Source organism: Nuphar pumila, chromosome 13 (assembly GCF_984573655.1).
Source record: "Nuphar pumila chromosome 13, dmNupPumi1.hap1.1, whole genome shotgun sequence".
Taxonomy (NCBI): Eukaryota; Viridiplantae; Streptophyta; class Magnoliopsida; order Nymphaeales; family Nymphaeaceae; genus Nuphar; species Nuphar pumila.
The window spans coordinates 90851874-90869711 of NC_143261.1; the positions used below are offsets into that span (position 1 = coordinate 90851874).

General features: G+C 44.9%; 1 protein-coding gene across 1 annotated transcript in view; it reads right to left on the reverse strand.

The window, feature by feature from the left end:
- LOC149819136 (uncharacterized) overlaps positions 1–17838 on the reverse strand; it is a 252948-nt gene that overhangs the window by 61218 nt on the left and 173892 nt on the right. The window lies entirely within an intron of this gene.

Below are 17838 nucleotides of genomic sequence, written 5' to 3' on the forward strand. Positions count from 1 at the left end.
TTTTTGTGTTTCGGAGTATCCTAAAAACGCACAAGGAATAGCTTTAGGAGATAGTTTATCATTTTTGTCGGTGAGGATAAAACATTTACAAAAAAAATTCTTAATCTATTGTAATCAGGTTCTTTTTTATACACAGTTTCATATGGAGATATTTGATTCAAATTTTTGGATGAAAGTCGGTTTATGAGGTAAACCGATGCAAGAGTTGCTTCGGCCCAAAATCTTTTTGGAATTTTTTGAGAAATTAGCAAAGTCCTTGTAGTTTCTATTATGTGTCTATGCTTTCGTTCGGCTAACCTATTTTGTTGAGGTGTTTTCGGGCAAGACCTTTGATGAACAATCCCATTATTTTCAATATAACTTTTGAAATCATTTGAGAGATATTCTCCTCCGGAATCGATTCTAAAAATTTGTAATTTACTATTGAATTGATTTTGTATTATCATATAAAAGACCTTAAAAGTAGAGACAACCTCATGTTTATGTTTGAGGAAGTATATCCAACTATATCTTGAGAAATTCATCAACATAAATGACATAATACGAAAACCCTCCCTTAGACACTATGGGTGTCGGTCCCCAAACATCCGAATGCACAATTTCAAAAGGCCTAGTTGAAAACATAGTTCTTTGTCCGAAAGGTAAGCTTCTCATTTTACCAAGAATACAATCATCACAATTGAAGTTGTCTTTACATAAAGTTTTAGCAAAATGCAAATAAGAAAGCTTGACAATATTTGGATGCCCAAGGCGTTTGTGCCAAACATTTATATCTTTATGTTGGGCAACATTACAAAAAGAGGGTTTTGGAATTTGAAGAAATTCCATAAGATAAAGATCTCCCTTCCTAGAGCCTTCCCCGATCAACTTCCCGGACCGACGATCCTGTATCCAACATTTATTTGATGAGAATTTGATATCACACCCATGATCCGAAAGTTGAGAGACGGAAAGTAAATTTAAATTTAGTTCTGAGATAAATTTAACTTTAGGAATAAAAAAACCTTGCCTTTCAAAATCACCAATTCTTTTTATTTCAAGAGAAGCCCCATCCGCGGTAGAGACAAAAGAAGGTGACAAATTTTTTGAGTATTTAGAAAGTGCAAAAACATTTGGAGTTATATGAAAGGATGCACCCGAGTCTAAGAGCCAAAGAGTCTTACCGGGAGGAGAGAAGGTGGTCATGGCGGCTCTGGAAACGAATCCCTTGAGGAGAGGTTGAAGAGCTTTCACGATTTGATTTAGAGACAAAGTAGCATTGTTGGAGGTTGATGGTCCTTCCTCCTTGGTTGGTTGGAAAGTTGTAGACATAGCCACAATCTTTTTCCATTTAGGGCATACCGGTTTAATGTGACCCGGTTCTTTGCAAAAGTGGCAAATGATTTTACTATAATCTCTTTTTCCATAATGCCCACCATTTTCTCTTCTTCCTTGATTTTTGTTGAAATGAGGGGGTTTATAAGTTTTAACATTATTCCCCGGTCTTGAGACGACATAAGCACTCTCATCCTAATCTTTAGAGGGAACGGCCAACACACTTAGATTGGTTTTATTCATCCCCAATCTAGTTTCTTCTCTACTTAGTTTGGTAAGCACATCTTCCAACAGAGGAGAAGAGAAAGAAGACGATGGAGGATCTAGTTTGTTCGAACTCGGGTCTAAGCCCATTTAAGAAGTTGAAGAAATGATCCTCTTCTAATTGTTTGGCCCTCAATTGAATAGCCTCTCCACTCCATTTAGGTTCTTGGAGAGCAAGTTCATCCCAAATAGTGGATAGCTCGGCAAAATATTCTCTAACGGACATTTCTCCTTATTGAAGGGTTAAAGCCTTCTTTTGGAGATAGTATTTATGGGACAAGTCTCTTGAAGTATACATTCTTTCAAGATACTCCCATACTTGAAAGGCCTTTTTGAACTTCAAAATATTGGCATTTATTTTTGTTTCAACAGAAGAAAAGAACTATGAAAGAATTTTGTAGTTCTTCATCTCCCATTCTTCATGTTTTTTGTTGTATTCTTCAAAGGATTTTTCTCTCTCTTCACCATCAAGAACTTTAATTTCACCCTTCTCCATAATGGTGATCTTAGGTTCGGGTTCGGGAATGGTTCCTTTGACGTATCCCCAAAGACCTTTTCCCTTAATGTGGGCCTCCATATTCCCGGCTCAAACATGGTAGTTGGAGCCATTTAATTTAAACCCTAGTGAAAAATGAGACTCTTTTTCACCCATTAGAGAGGGAAGAGTGAAGAAAGAATATGTACCACTCAGGGTCTTTCAAATCTTTCTTGACGTAAAAAACTTCCAAAATATTGAAGGAAGAGAAGCCCCCACGCCTTTCACCAAGACACCAAAGGCACACTTTTCGAGGCACTTGCAAATGTGAGGAATAACACAATCTTCAAGCTTTAACCTCGCTCTGATACCATGTGAAAATATCTCAAAAGAGATAATGTGCATAGAAAGCACAACCACCATAAAGAGAAATGTGCACAAAGGCACAAAAACACTTAGAACAAGATGTACTCAAGGTACAAAAAGAGAACACAAATGCAAAAATATAAAGGATTTTATTGAACAATGGAGAACAATGCTCCAAGCATTGAATAACATGTAAGAAGGGGGATCACACCTATTTATAAGAAGAGAGAATCTTGGAGGGGCTCCCATTAGACGTTGGAGCCCCTCCAACAGTTAGAAATCTAACCGTTGGAGGGGTCCAACGTCTAGTTTGGACCCCCTCCAAGTTGACTTAGTCAACAAAGAAAAAAGAAAAAAAGAATAGAAAAAGAAAGAAAAGAAAAAAAGGAAAAAGAAAAAGGAAAAAGAAAGTTAAAGCATATGCACTAGTGTGGATATCTATGTCACACAGACTCGGCTCCAAGGTCGACGCACCCGCGTCGACACGCACCGACACGGGTGCAGCTCGGACTCTGTCAACCCGACCCTGGGTGCGGTCAACGCACCCAGGGTCATTTTGGTCCATTTTTTGGAATATTTTTTTTAAAAAAAAAAATTCTGGGCTACAAAATCTAAAAAAAAAAATTTCTTGGGGGGTGGGGGGGGCGCTGCCCCCCTAAACCCCCCCGCTAGGGGCGCCCCTCCTGGACCCCCGCCCGCTGACTGGGACCCGCGCCGGGGGGAACCCCCCCTCCTGTAAGGAAAAAAACCCTGAATCAGGCTTCACAACTCATCACCTGTCCCCTAATGGGCACAACTTTGACCGAGTCTTATATATATAGCCGAGTCCCCGTGTCCAAAATTTTTGAAATTGCGCCGCACCCGTGTCGCACCCGCACCCGCACCCGCACCCATGTGACATAGGTGGATATGCGTAAAAGGAAGAAAAGACAGAAATACCCTTGAGGGGTTTACATTATGGAAAAATAATATATATATATATATATATATATATATATATATAACAATAGATACATAAACATATATGTGAACACAAACACAAGATACAATTTAACACATGCATATGCAAAAAGAAAACTTTAATGAAAGATAATGAAATGTTCATGCATTGCACATAAATCATGCATATTCTTGCTATGCATTAGAACATGCATATGTTATCTGTTTCCTTAATTGTTACATGTTGGTAGATGCATGATGTTTAATCTCTAATGTCTCACTTATTTAAATTGTGATCTCTGCTATTGCTTAAATGATTCTTCATGCTTAGAAATTGTTCCCTGTTACATGAATGCTTAAATCGAATTATGTACTTGTTATCATTGCATTTCTCTAAATTATTGCATGAAGTTTTATCTGTATTCTTTAGCTCACTTGTTTCATTAGAAGTACCTGTGCTCAAGATTTCGGTTCTGACACCCTACTTCTATGGTTTTTTGCAGCCGCAGATGATCAGTGAAGTCGATTAATTTCTGAGAGTATACGAGGGTCACACTTGCTTCAGACTGCTTCACCTATGGACAGAGCGACTCTACTTTTGTTTCTTTTAGTTCTTTTTACTTTCTGCAGTTGTTACTCTACTTTTGACTTGAGTATGAGACTGTTATTGATTCATTAATAAAGAGTTTGGTTGTTTGGTTATGGATGATAAATGTAAGTTCGTTTGTGGTGTGTGGTTATCCAGCTGAAATTGGAACTGTAAAGACCCTCGGTCTCTGGAAAGATTTCTGCAACTCTTTAAAAAAAAAATCTGCATTTTCAAGGGGTATGAGTTGGGGTCGTTACAGGTTTGGTATCAGAGCCACCACAAAGACTTACACTTTTATCATCTTTTAGTGTTAAATTTTTAATTTTTGGTATGTGAGCCCTGTCCAGAAGCGCCAGCAAGTCATGCCTCGTACTCCAGAGCAGTCTCTTTCACTGGTAAGGCTATTTAATACTTTTATTTAAAGCATATGAACTCTTTATGATTGATTGCATTCATAGTTTAAACTTTCATTTGGTGTGAATTTAAAAGTCTTAGTGAGATTGTATGAATGATTATTGTTCGTGATCAACCCCAAGGGGGTAGGATCGGTAAGGGTATAATTTGTGAAAAATATGTGCGTTGTAGATGTCGTATTCACGCAGAGGTGTTTTGTCTTCCACTGCTGCTTCCGCAAACTGGTAGGAGCAGAGGGACTTTATGATGGAAGCCATCCATACTCTAACCGAGACCATGATGGCACAGGCAACGCAGATGGCCCAGGCTATGCAGGCGGCACAGGCGGCGCAGGCAACTGCCCGTGACCCTCCTGTCGACGTTGTTTCAAACGCGGGCGGTGTTTCCTTCGAAAAGTTCTTGAAGTTAGACCCGCCAACTTTTGCAGGCAAGGCCGACCAAGAGGCAGCTGCGAGCTGGGTCAAGGAGATTAAGAGAGCGTTTGATGTCCTACCTGTCCCTGAGGACAGTAAGACACCTTTTGGCACGTATCGTCTGAAGGGTGATGCCAAAAAGTTGTGGGACACCCTGCGAAGGGTGAAGTTCGCCGATATAGACGTGATTCCCTGGGAGATGTTTCGGGAGGAGTTCCTGGACACGTATTTTCCCTCTTACGCCGAGGAGCAGATGCAACAGAAGCTCCTCGACCTGACCCAAGGGAACATGAGCCTGGTGGACTACACCACTAGATTTTGGAGCCTCGAGAGGTACTGCCCGAACCTATTCAAGAATGAGAAGGCGAGGGCGATGAAGTATGTGCGTGGGCTGAAGGACGGGCTCTGGGTACGGGTATTGGGAGGCCGACCCACTACACTGGCGGATGCGATTGAGACTGCGATGGTCCTGAACAAGGAATGGGAGAGGTTCAGGGGCGGCTCGCAGAAGAAGGGTAATAATGGGGGTGGTTCGGCTGGTGGTGCGAGGAAGAACCCACCCGCAGGTGGGAAGGAGCAGGGTGTTAGTTTGGATCATGGATCCGACCCGCACCACATTCCAAGGATCCACCTCGGGATGCGTGGGCGGTGGCATGTTTGTAATTTAATTTTATTACTTGTGTAATGTTATACCCTGTACAACACTTATAAATAACATAAGAAAAGGGAAAACCCTATTGCCGCCGACTCCTCTCTTCTCTCTCCACCCCATCTTCAACCCTTGTAGGTTGATATTTCTCACATGGTATCAAAGCACAGGCGCGGAAATCAATCATCTAGAAGGCCTCTAAGGACCAGCACGTGTTGCTAAAGGACGTAGGTTTACTTCTGTCTCTTTTCCTTTAATCAGATTTACTTCTTTCTTCTTTTTCTTAATCCTTTTCACATCACTCCAGTTTCTCTCTCGATTCTTTTTATTTTCAGTATTTTTTCTGGTACGCACGTCTTAACATTCTGTTTTCAGTCTGCTGAATCTTTGCTTTTCTCCCCAAAACATTTCTGTTCAATATTCTTTTGATTCGCACGTCACTATTCTTCTGTGTAACGTGTGTGCTGATATCATTTTCTGTGCAACGTGTGTGCTGATATTATTTTCAGCACACAGCATTACTATTTTCCTTTCAATGCACTATTAGTACAGTCGGCATTCAGTATTTTTCTGGTTCACACACCTCTATTCTTCTGTGTAACGTGTGTGCTGATATTATTTTCAGCACACAGCATTGCTGTTTTTCCCTCAATACACTGTTAGTACAGTTGGCATCTCATTCTTCATATAATCCATGGATTCCAAATTGAACCCTAGTTTCCTTACTCACCTCATGACCCACAAGTTATCCCATGATAACTACTTACTTTGGAAACGTCAGATTGTGCCCTTTATTCGCAGTCATGGTCTTTATGGGCATCTAGATGGGCGATCACCCGCCCCAACTACACATATCATGCAAGAAATAACAGGTGAAGATGGGACGGTGAGTCAACTTCGAATCACCAATCCTGCTTATGACATATGGGTACAACGGGATCAGACATTAGTTGTTTACATAACTTCCACACTTTCTGATCGTGTTTTACAAACTATTTCTGATGATCAATCTGCTGCCGAGTTGTGGAATGGACTAGCTCATTCTTTTTCTCAGGTTTCCGAATCTCGGGCTTTGCAACTCAAGTGGCAATTCCAATCCATGCGAAAAGGAAACAAATCCATTACAGAGTTCATGGGGGATGTCAGAGTGATTACAGATCAGTTAGCTGCAATTGGAAGGCAAGAGGCAGCGAACCCAGGAAGGACGTCAGCAGGGACAACAGCAGGGGAAGGCCCAATTAAGATGTCGCAGGTATAACAAAAGTCATCCTCAGGGCTTTTGTTCGATGTTTAAGGGGGTTTGCTACCGGTGCCAGCAGCCTAGGCACATCGCTCCCTACTGTCTGAACCAGCCAACAACTCAAGGAGGACAGCAGTAGCAGCAGCCACCGCAGCAGCAACAACAACCACAAGGCTAGCAAAGAACCAATGGCAGAGTCTATGCTGCTATGACGTCTACGCAGGAGGATGGGACTGATTAGATCGAAGGTATCTTCTTAGTTGCCGATTATTAGACTCGTGTGATATTTGAATTCAATGCTACCACACTTATTCGGTAGGTTCTAATTTCGAGGACGAAATTTTTTTAAGGGGGTAGGGATGTAATAACCGTATTTTTTGTTATTTGTTTGAATTTTTTTTATTATAATGCGTAAATTATTTTGATTTGGGCCTGTGTAACGCCCCAAATTTCAAACTTGCGAGCCTTTTCAGAAAAACAGGCAAGAGACTAGAAATATCTCTTTCCTTCAGAGTTTGTTTATGAAATCAGCGGAAGATTTTTCTTTTGATAAATCATAAGGCAAGTTGAACACTCTGGGCACGTTAGCTAAAAGAACCAAAATTCACAAGATTCGGATATCCTAAGGGAAATCCGATACAAACCCAAGCGTCCAGGACGCGAGCTAAGAGCAGGAAGAAGAAGTCTTGAAGTCATCTTGCAATCGCGCTATCGCCCGTAGTGTACCTAATCATCACCTGTACCCATAGAATGGGTTAGTTTCGCGAAAAACTAGTAGGTGCACAAGAGAGACTAACAGGAAACTGAATTAAGTACATTTAATTCAGTAGGCTACGCAGTTTAAAGCAGATATGCAGTTAAACAGGTAAGCAATGCAAGCAGGTGAATAGTGCAAACACGTAAGTAGTACAAGCGAATAAGTAGTGCAAGCGAGTAAGGCGTGCAAGCGCGTAAGCAGTGCAAATGCGTAAGTAGTGCAAACAGTAAACAGTTCAAAGCAAGTAAGCAGTGCAAAGCAAGTAAGCAGTGCAACTGACAAACGCAGCATACGACTCAATTGATCGTAGGCTGTGAACCACCCCGCAACTAGCTTGTTCTCGTTCCTAGAACGAGGTCACAGCCTCTAATCACCATCAGGACATCGTTTGTCGCTCACTACTTCTAACGAACGCGTTGTCCTGAACAACCTTAATCTATTCTCATCTCTCAAAACCTTACGCGGCCAACTGCCACCTGTTATGACTCACTAAGGCGTCATACTTTCTCAGAAAAGCTCACCCTTCCGTAGAAGGTCCAAAACATAATCACTAACTCAAATCGCTAACGATCTGATTCTCACACCTGAGTCAAGCATGTAATCATGCTAAAACAGAAAGCCGAAACTATGAATTCATAGTTGGCTATCACAAACAATCTCAGAAGATCGTCACAGCTCACCATAACTTTTTATGGTAAGCAAAAACACAAGATCCACGTCGGATCGTTCGGTCCAAGAGATATACGACCGGACAAGGAATTACCGCCCTAGAGGGTATACCTGATCTTGGACCCTACACTTCCTCACAGGAGTTCACCGTCTTTGCAGCTACCCGTTCGTGGACAGTGTACATCCTTACAAAGATCTCCCACTCTAGCCGGATCACCCGATCTGGGAAATGTATAACCTCACAGCGAAACCTTTGGAAAATCGGTTCCCAACAAATGCCATATCCAATGAAAATCATTGTGATACATGCATCAACACGAATGACCGCTCTCAGGGTCGATAGCCACTAATACAAACGACAAGATCAACGCCGGATCACCTGGTCTGGGAAATGTATAACCTCACAAGGAATTCCGCCCTAGATGGTATACCTGGTCTTGGACCATACACTTCCTCACAGGAGTTCACCGTCTTTGCGGCTACCCGTTCGTGGACAGTGTACATCCTCACAGAGAATCTACCACTCTAGCTGGGTACCTGGTCTTGATCATACACGCCCTCGCAGATAATCCTTTGGAGATCAGGTGCTCGACAGACACCCTACTCGGTGATACACGCATCTATACAATCGACTGCTCCGAACAGTTGACTGTTCTCGAGGTCAATAGCCACAATATGGGCACAAGCATGTATATCAGCAATAAGCATCGTATCACTCCACGCAGAAGCATATAATCCTACGCATCGTATGATTGCCACAAGGAATATTGCAATCCTCAAATAGGCCCTCAAAGCATGTGTAAATGACACATGAGAACGCGCAAATATGGCAATTCAGTTGATTCTATGGGCGAAGGGTAACTAACTCTACCCGTCAGCCAAACAAAACAACTGAATAAGACAAGCACTCATAACAATGCTCGTAAAACATATAATTACCATAAAATGGCTCAGTCCATCAACAAGTAATTAAATTAATCGTAAGGCATAAACCATTGCATCACAAGCCATTCATAAGCAATCATACGGCAGCAGTTATATCACAATATGTAAGCAGCTTATAAGACAAGCGGCCACATCAATCCTAGTTGCCACCAGTTCGTAGATTACGAGCTGTATGCAATCACATCAATCATAAGAGATGCAAGCCAACAAGTGCTACGCTACAATAAGCACCAAACAGTTCGACCAAGGGATAAAGCAAGTCACATGCTAATATGTAGCAACTGGTATAATGCTATTATTATAAGCATTTAACTAGTATGAGAAACTCCTTATTACTCCACAAAGAACTGCGTAAGTAGTTTAACCAACTAGAATAACGCCTTGACAGGCGTGCACAGCTCAACAAGTAGCATACTGAACTATCGAGCAAGCAAGCGAATTAGTAGTGCAAGCGAAGCAGTAGTGCAGGCGAATCAGTAGTGCAAGCGAATCCGTAGTGCAAGCGAAGCAGTTGTGCAAGCGAATCTCACGACCCCACGACCGATGTGAACAGACCTTATGTTTCGATAATTACGAACCTGCGGGTACGCGCAGGCAAAACGTAGAACCAACTGAAACTAGTTCGGGCATCTGTTATTCTATGTATTTTCAATAACCCGAATAGCTAGTTGAGTTCGCTCCAAAGGGACGGCTTTAGCCGAGAGAGGATTCCCCAAAGGAGGCTGTGCCACGGACGCATCCAACTTCTGCAGAAGTGTTCAGCTAACTAATGTAGCCCCTTTCCCCTAACTCCAATGACTGGGGAGGCCGGATCGTTGCCCGTAGGGTGGTTGTTAACAACCTGTCCATTGGAGTTTGTACCGCTCTGTCCTCTCCCTTGACAGACACAAAGAAGCGAATAGGTACGTTAGGGGTTGCTTAACTAACGACCCATTCTATGCTGTGGTATTTAAACCACTCGAGCATCTTGCCTGTGAAGGCGAATGTGAGGCCATTTATGTGATTACAACATTTTGCATTTAGCGTTGTTCGAGGTCGCACGACCGTCTCATCCGATCATCGCAGTACTATACGTGTCGTGCACGACTACAAGTACTCTAGGATGAAGGGGGTATAGCTCCTCAATAGAAGCCTCAACAGGAGTGTTTCACAAAGATGTAAAGTTTATCAACTTTACTTTATCTTTTGAAACAGCAGTATCTTGTGCCAACATGATGCATGTGATTATCTCGAATCACATCCGCTTTCGGGGTATCTACATGTCTCGCATGACTCGATACCGGCCTCGATAGACGGGATACGGGTTTCTCAACAGAACACCCGCTAAGAAGTTCGCTCGAACCCCCAATTCGGGATCACCCGAGATATGCCAAAAAGGCGAGCAGAACCAGCCAGTCACATCCTTCCAAATGCTTCGATTTGGAGCAGTCTTTGATGCTTTTGCGCAGCTCCCTAAAATCTCAAGTCGACTCTGCAGGACTGCGCACACGAAGAGCCAGGACCCTTATGAGGTATCCCTTTCCTTAGACGAAGGTGTATCGCCAGCTCCCGACTGAACTCTTGTTCCAAGAGAGAGTGATAGATGTCTCTTGCATCCTCCACGAGGATGCTTCAAACACGTATGCAATGAGCGAATACCTGAGCGTCATCTGCAATAGCAAGGCTGTAACAACACATATGCAAAAGCAAGAGCCTAGCGCAAAGCGCGACGGCAAAGTAAAGACCGTAAGCAGGAGTGCATCGCAGAACCTTTGCGCGATGCGCGACGGCAAAGTAAATACCGTAAGCAGGAGTGCATCGCAGAACCTTTGCGCGATGCGCGACGGCAAAGTAAAGGACAAGGATCGCGAAACCGCGTCCTTGAGTTAAATGCGTACTCGTATAAATATATATGATATATATATGCATATATATTTATTTAATTGTCCTTTTTAGTTAATTGAACTCAATTCAATTGTCCAAGTCTTCTGTGCAATCTTCCCCTACCTTAAGGGGTGACGGTCCTCGTATGCCAGCTACGTAGGTAAGCACGAGCTGAAGCCATGAAGAGCGAGCAGAATCCACCGTTCAACCTGTGATGCTAAAAAGGTTAGCATGCCAAAATACAAATGAGAAGTGGGTCTGGTAAGACCTGCAGCAGTACCAGACCCCGATACGAGGTTAGGCAGGGAGCTCAACTCCCTGCAGAATGCAGAAGAGCAACAAAGGCAACAAGATCAAGGCAGAGGGGCGAAACCCCCTACCGGAAAACAAACAAGGTGCAGGGGGCAACGGTCCCCGCCAACCTTGAAGAAATGCGAGGCAGGGTCCAACGACCCCTTACTGCCGAAGAACAGATGCAGGGGACAGGGGACGTCGCCCCTGTCGACAAAGGACAGGCAGGGCTCCAGCCCCTGCCGACCTCCCAGAAACGACAGGCAGGGGCTTTAGCCCCTGCCGATCCAAAAGTGTCAGGCGACAGGGTCAATGCCCCTGTCGTCCTGTCAAAAGACGTTAGGTAGGGGCCACAGCCCCTACCGGCCAACGATAACAAAGAGAGAGTGAGGGGCAGGGGCTGGAAACCCCTGCCAGTCGATCAACAACAGGCGGCAGGGGGAGCATCACCCCCTGCCAACCAGTCGGACACAGGCGACAGGAGGCGTCGCCCCTGCCAGCCTGCCGACTGAAAAGAAGGAGAGAAGAGGACGATGGTGCAGGGAGGGGGCTCGACCCCTCCCCTGACCAAAAGAGGCAGCAGGGAGGGCTCAACCCTCCCCTGCCGTCAAAGGTAGCAGGGAGGGTTCGACCCTCCCCTGCTGTCATGAGGCGCAGGGAGCAGGGAGGAGGGGCTCGACCCCTCCCCTGCCGTAACAGAAGCAGGGAGGGGTCGCGCCCCTCCCCTGCCGAACAGAGGGAACAAAGAGGAGGGGGCGAGCCCCTCCTCTGCCGTTACAGGAGGCAGGGAGGAGGGCTCGACCCCTCCCCTGCCGTAACAGAAGCAGGACAGAGAGGAGGGGGGCGAGCCCCTCCTCTGTCGTACAGAGAGGAGGGGGCGAGCCCCTCCTCTGCCGTGACAGGCCAATCGGCAGGGGCTTTTGCCCCTGTCGGTCGATGAAGGGAGAGGAAAAGAAAAAAAAGGGGAAAAATGAGGGGAGACAAAGAAGCGTACCGGGGGGCTGCCGACATCGGCGACGGCGTCGACGGAGGGAATGAAGGTAGTCGACGGCGGCAGCAACGGAGGGGGGTATCCGGCGAGAAGAGGGAGCTCCTACGTCGGGGGCTCCTCTGGGGAGGCTGCCGGAAGGTGCTTGTCGGAAGGGGGGCGTCGGCGGCGATGCTCAGCAACGCAGAGAGGGAGTCGATCGGGGGAGACAGACCGAGAGACGAGAGGGGGGGGAAGGAGGTTTCCAGAACCTCCTCCCTCAGTCGCTGCGTGCTTTTAAAAGCACGCAGCCGACTGATTTGCCCGGGTCGGATCCGGATCCAAACTTTTTTTTTTTGTCTCGTTATTACAGCCTGGGTTCCAAGTTTCGGATCCAGGACCCATAAAGGGGTCTTTATATATATTTATATAATTTATATCGTATAAATTTATATGTATATATAAATGCAATAACTTTAACTAATTCAATTATTTAATTGAGAATTATTTAAAATAATACGTAAATGGGCCTGGGATCCACATTCCGGATCCAAGATCCAGATATGATCTCTATGTAGATAGGTTTAATACCTTATATATATACTTAAGAACAAAAAATGAAACATATATATATATATATATATATATATATATATATATATATATATATATTACGTAAGTATATCATGGGATCCACGATTGGATCCATTCGAATCCAACTTGTGGTGTAACGCCCCAAAATTTCGACTTGTGATTTCGAAAACATTATCGAAAAAACCTTTCAAAGATTTAAAGTTTAATTTTAAAAACGACAGCGGAAGACATTTAGAAAGGAACACAAGTCAACAATCCTGGGTACGTTAGCTGAAAAACCATCTTTCACATGTACTACAAAAGGAATTTAAGAAATAAGGCAATAGATTAAAAATCTGCAGTTTATTACAAAATGAGCATTTTATTCCAAAGTTCAATAAATCTAAGAAAACTCCAAAAAGACCCAGAGCCAAGCCGCCAGCAGAAAGAAGATAAATCTTGATCCATGTTGCACCACGCCATCGACCGCCAGTGAAGTCTTACTCCTCACCTGCCCATGAAATGGGTCAGTTTCATAACAAACCAATAGGTGCACGAACAGATAAGTAGAATGAAAATAAAACAGGACATTCATGAGATAAGCAGTTATGATATTGAAGCAATCAATACAATTGTAATCTATTCTAACAAGTGTAATATGTGCAAAGATTTGTTAGTTGAAGCATTTCCAGCAGTGCAAGTCTCAATCATCTACAACTATTCATGAAGGTATTCTTTAAGTTCTGATATTAACTGGTCTGTGGGTACGCACAGACGCGTAACGTAGAAACAGCCGAGACCGATCCGGGGGTTTATTATTTAGGTGTTTTCATTAACCCGGATGGCTGACTGAGTCCGCTCCTAAGGGGACGGTCAGTGACCAAGAGAGTAAATCCCCAAAGGCATTCGTGGCCCATGGATGCATCCAACTTCTGCAGAAGTGCCTGAGAGTTACCACCTAGGATAATTTATGGTAATCCCAATTCCCCTAACTCCGATGACTGGGGAAGCCGAGTCTTTTGCCCATGGGGTGGTTGTTAACAACCTGTCCATCGGAGTTTTTGTACCATCCATCCTCTCCCTTGATGAACCGTGAAGATCGAATGGGTACGACGGGGGTTTCTTAACCGCCGCCCCATCCTACATGCTCTGGTCTATTAGACCCACTCGAGCATCTTGCCTGTGAAGGCGAATGGTCACCATTTATGTGATCTCAGCATTGTGCTAATTGCACGCATCGAGGTTGCTACAACCTCATCCTCCAACCATCGTAACCCACATAGGACATACTTGTCCAAAAGTACGGTTGTACCTCCCTAGAGGTACGACTACGATGAGAGGGCAACATATAATGTTTTATGATTCCTTTGGTTCCTACATGACATGTTTTGCTTTTCTGAGCACTTGGCCTGTGGAGGCCGATATTATCACATCAAAATCAATAAAGTGTAGATTTCACACGTTAATATACTCCATGATCTTACATAAAATTCATACCGTACCTGCCTTAAGGTTTGATTACAATAGCAAATTGCAGTGGTTTTGAGTCTATTCACAAAGTCTACATTAAGTATGCAGTTTCAAAGGAATAAGCATGCAGAATAGACAATTATGAGTTAAGTAATCCTATACGTAAACAGGCATACCAATTGAACTACTTGATTCTTTCTAGAATGAGTCTACCCAACGAATTTACATTATGCAATTTCAAAAGAATCACAAAAAGTAAAACTTCGACCAACCAATACTTCTTCAGATACGCAAGTATGCAAAATAACTATTCTATCTCAGGAGTCTTATTTTATTTTGTTCATACATACTATTCGTGCGACTTTCCCCTACCTCGGGATGTCGTGCAGCTGCGTGCGTCTACGCGTGTAGATGATACGAGGCTCGGGCCGCGGAGCCAGAGCGGGGGTCCGATGCGAGGTCTGCAACAGTGCTACGCTAATTATTATGCAGAAAAAAATAGAAAAACAAGCCTGCCTATAGGAAAAGAGAGAGGCAGCAGGGGTGTGTGACCCTGCTGGCCGAAAACAGACCAGCGACAGGGGACAAGCCCCTGCTTGCCGACAATAGCAGGGCGACAGGGGATGAGCCCCTGTCGAAAAAATAGCGTGGCGGCAGGGGGGCAACCCCTGCCGACAGCCACCAAGTGGCAGGGGCTGAGCCCCTGCCAACAGCATGAAGTGGCAGGGGCCGAGCCCCTGCCGACAACACAAAGTGGCAGGGGCTGAGCCCCTGCCGACAGCAATGAGATGGCAGGGGGCCAGCCCCTGTCGAAAGCACAGGACGGCAGGGGCTGAGCCCCTGCCGACAGCACAAAGTGGCAGGGGCTGAGCCCCTGCCGACAGCAAGAGATGGCAGGGGGCCAGCCCCTGCCGAAAGCACAGGACGGCAGGGGCCAACCCCTGCCGACAGCAAGAAGTGGCAGGGGCTGAGCCCCTGCCGACAGCACTGGACGGCAAGGGCCAGTCCCTGCCGAAGGCCACAAGGTGGCAGCAAAAAAGAAAAGGGGGTGTCGCAGGGACCTCAGGTCCCCTGCCGGCACTCCGGCGAACCCCAGCGAGAGAAGGGGACGACAGGAGCCGCGTAGGCCACCTGTCGGGGCCCCGATGGCAAAGGGAGGCGGTGGGAGGCCGCGGCAGTGGCTGTGAGCCGCCTGTCGGCCTCCCGGCGAGGTGACAGGGAGGGGGGTGAGGAAGAAAAAAGGGAGGAGAAGAGAAGAGGGAGAAGAAGAGGGCGGCGTACCTGGGAGTGGTGGCCGGCGTCGACGGCGGGGCGCAGCGAGGGAGGAGACCGGCGCGGAGGGGGGAGCGAGGGCTGCGAGAGGGAGGCGTGACTCCCCTCGCCCTCCAACCTCTCTCTTAAAGGCACAGGGGGGCAATCGAAAGGGGAAACCCCTGGTGAGTTTCCCAAACCTGCCCGCACGCGAAGGGGGAGAAGGGGGGTTTGCGGCGCCCGAAAGCTCGGGTGAGCTCGGGTTATGTAAAACCCTAATAAAAAAAAAGGGGCCCGGGTCGGGTCCGGACCCGACCCGGCCCGAGTCCAATTTTTTTTTTAATTAAATGGGGTTTTACATGTGGATCCATATCGCATGGGTGGTGTGGGTCCAAAACCGCGGCTGGACCCGGGTCTCGGACCCGGACCGCGCCCCGCATGCTTATAAAAAAAACAACTCGTAAGTAAAAAAGGGCAGGGCCTGCCCCATAAAGTGAGGAAGCAACCTCGTTGTTAGGGAAGCCAAGGGGAGGGGTGTGTGGCCGCTGGGAGGAGGGTGGAAATCCCCTTCCTTTTCGGGGGTCACCCCTCTTTAAATAGGGGTCAAACCCTTTTTCTCCCTCACCCTCATTCTCTCTTCCCCTTTGCCTCTCATCTCTCTCTCTCGTTCTCTCTTTCCCTCTCTGTTTCCCCAAATCTCTCCCAGTCTTTTTCTCACTCTTGCGTGACGTGAAGGGGAAGCGGTGGTGGTTCGGCAAGGCTTCGAAAATCAGGGGAAAAACTCAATCGAGGTAGGTCTTACTGATATTTCTTTCTTGTTTGGGTATTGAAGGTGTTCGAGCATGTTGAGGTGGGTTGCAGGGAAGCCCTAACTCGAACAACATGGGGAGGGTTCGATTTCTACTATGCAAATGCTTATGGTTATTGTAAAATGTTCAGTGGGTCGAGTGTGGAGTGTCGGTACCGGAAATCCCAAGTCCTTGGACTCGGGATTCACGGTGAACCCCCAAACCGAAAACCCCAAATCGTTGATTTGGGGGTTTCGATATGCTGTTGAGAAGCTGGGGTTGAGAGGGTTGTCGGACACCCCAAATCTATCGATTTGGGGATTCCAGCTGCCAGGGAGTATAAAAAAAATGGAAGCATCTTCTGTAAAATCTGTACAAGGCCGGTTTGGTTGCCTCGGCAACCACTCCAGTTCCCAGTGGAGTTGGTCCAATGGAGATTGCCATGCTTTGGTCTCACACACTAGATTCAACAAAAAGGATCCCCAAATTTCTAATAATGAGATATCGTTGGTTGTGAGGCTGGATCTCATAGGTAAAATGATTTGATACTGATACAGTAAGGTTTCTCTTAATCCAAAATATTATGCAAATAAGTGGCGGGCTGGTGGTATTGGTTGTGTCCCTCCAAATTTAGACCCAGAGCTATCAAGACATAGAAATATGTGTATGACAAGACTTTTTCCAAAAACATATCTTCTACATCAAGTCACACAAGAGTTTGGAAAATTTTCATCTTCGAGATTATATAGACCAACATTATTCGCGAGAGAAAAGTATAATATAGATCCTATCACATGGTGGTCAACATTTGGATCAGAAACACCTCTTCTTCAACGTCTTGCATTAAGATTGCTATCGCAGCCTGCTAGTTCATCTTGTTGTGAAAGAAATTGGAGCACATATTCTCAAATCCACAACATGAAGAGAAACAAACTCACCAGCAAGCGTGCAGAGGATTTAGTATATGTTCATTCAAATTTTCGATTACTTTCGCGAACCAATGATGAATACAGGTACTAATTTGCTCTCTTATTTATTTGATTATTTCTTAGTTTTTCATTTAAATATACTTGTATTGTATTTAACATTTTCAAATTGGGTTTGTAACGCAGACAAGGAACTTCCAAATTTTGGGATGTAAAGCCAAAAGAGTGTGACTTCGAGGGAGAGCATGATTTCAATATAACAAACATGGATTTAGCTGAGCCCAGTATTCCTTCTAATGATGCATTTGATGAAGAAGAAGAAAATTATTAAGATCCATTACTTCATCAGGATATACTTTGGTAAGTAATTTAGTTCTTTTTTGCTTTACTTATTTGATTGATATTTAGGTTGATTTACGTAATTGCTTTACTTATTTGATTGATATTTAGGTTGATATATTGCATGCATGATGAATGATATTATGACAATGTTAATTGTTAAATGTTAACTATTGAAACTTCAAAATTATATATATATATATATATACATTTTTGCGCTGCCGCACCCCTGCACCCAAGGTTTTTGAAAGTGCCGCACCCGCACCCGCACCCATGTGACAGTCTGCGGGATGATTTATATACTCTTTATGAAAAGAGTTGCAGAATTCAGAAGTC